The 1,671-nt window shown below is 38.5% G+C and overlaps 1 pseudogene; it reads right to left on the bottom strand.

Moving 5' to 3' along the window:
* Positions 1-1,045: 1,045 nt before the first annotated feature.
* LOC132480025 (glyceraldehyde-3-phosphate dehydrogenase-like) lies at positions 1,046-1,410 on the bottom strand (annotated as a pseudogene).
* Between the last annotated feature and the right edge of the window lie 261 nt (positions 1,411-1,671).

The raw sequence follows: 1,671 nt of genomic DNA, 5'->3' as shown, positions 1-1,671 counted from the left end.
GTATATGTTAATCTGGAGAGAATTTACTTTTTAATAAAACTAAGTTATCCCATACAAGAGCTTCTATCTTTCCATTTATTTAGATCTTGATTTAAACTTTTCTCTATAGTCCTGTACATTTCTAATGAAATGCATTCATGTTTTATGTTTTTTTGGTCACAAACACATTTAACAAATATTTATTTAGCATCTACTATACATCAAGCACTGTTCTAGGTCCTGAGAATAGTGACTTAAAAAGTCTTCACCCAAGAGTAGCTTACGTATTATAAAGGTAATGCTTTTCCCCATTTTCATTTTTAGGAACTTACTTCTGATGTAGTGAAAAGCTTTGTTTTAGAATACTTGTCTCACATCTCAACACCTTACCAAATTCTTAATTCTTGTGTTTTAATTAGGGCCTCTAGGTTTTCTGGAAATGTTACATTATCAACAAAAAAAAATGTAGCTTTATCTCTTATTTTCAAGGATTTGTACTGATTATTTCATTTTCTTGTCCTATCTATTACATTTTCTAGAACCTCCAAAATAGTGTTAAATAATGCTAGTGATAGTGGGTATCACTAGCTAGTCCTAATCTTTGGAGTCATCCTAGTGTTTCACAATTTTAGAATGTTTGTTATTAGTTTTGCTAAATAGCCTTTCTCATATTTCAAGTTTCTCCTTCCCTATTTATTTAGATTGGTGTGAGAAATGCCTTTTCCACATCTATTGATAGCTTTATATGTTTTTTCTTCTTTGTTGCTTTAATAAAGAGTGTTGATACCAAATCACATCACATTCCTAGAATAAACTTTATGTAGTCAAAGTTTATTGTTCTTTTACTACATTGTTTGATTTTGGGGGGAGGAGGGCGATGCTGGGTACTATGTATTTTATTGATGGTACATGACAAGGTAGTGCTCCCTAAGCCCTTCCTCTTCTTCAGAGGATCTGGATTGGAAACTGTGTTGAGCACAGGAAATTATCAGTGTGTTGAGGGATCGAGCTGGGGCAAGGACTCCACTACTGAGGGCCTCTCACTGTGGCTGGTGGTTCAGGGCTCTTACTTCTTAGAGGCCATGTGGACCTTAAGGGCCACCACCCTATTGCTGTAGTCAAATACACTGTCATACCAGGAAATAAGCTTGACAAAGTGGTCACTGAGGGCATTTTCCAGCCCCAGCATCAAAGGTGGAAAAGTAGGTTTCACTGCAAAAGTTACAGGAGACAAGCTGGTTGTCAGTGTAGCCCAGGATGCCCTTTAGGGGGCCTTCTGATGTCCGCTTCACCACCTTCTTGATGTCATCATGTTTAACAGCTTTTTCTAGATGGCAGGTCAGATCCGCAACCAACACACTAGCGGGGTGGAGACACGGAAAGCCATACTAGTGAGTTTACCATTCAGCTCAGGGATAACTTGCCTACAGCCTTGGAGATGGCCTTTCCATTTATGACAAGCTTCCCATTCTCAGCCTTGACTGTACTACTGAACTTGCCATGGGTGAAATTATACTGGAACATGTGGACCAAGTATTTGATGTCAATGAAGGGGTCATTAATAACAATATCCACTTTGACAGAGTTAAAAGTAACCCTAATGACCAGATGCCCAATACAGCCAAATCCATTCAATCCACCCTTTACCACCATGTCTCAGGGATGATGTGGCTATCTGTCAAAGGGGAGGAG

The sequence above is a fragment of the Mesoplodon densirostris genome, chromosome 19 (assembly GCF_025265405.1).
Source record: "Mesoplodon densirostris isolate mMesDen1 chromosome 19, mMesDen1 primary haplotype, whole genome shotgun sequence".
Lineage (NCBI taxonomy): Eukaryota > Metazoa > Chordata > Mammalia > Artiodactyla > Ziphiidae > Mesoplodon > Mesoplodon densirostris.
Note: the sequence above shows the minus strand (reverse complement) of the source record. Positions and strands in the feature narration are given on the sequence as shown.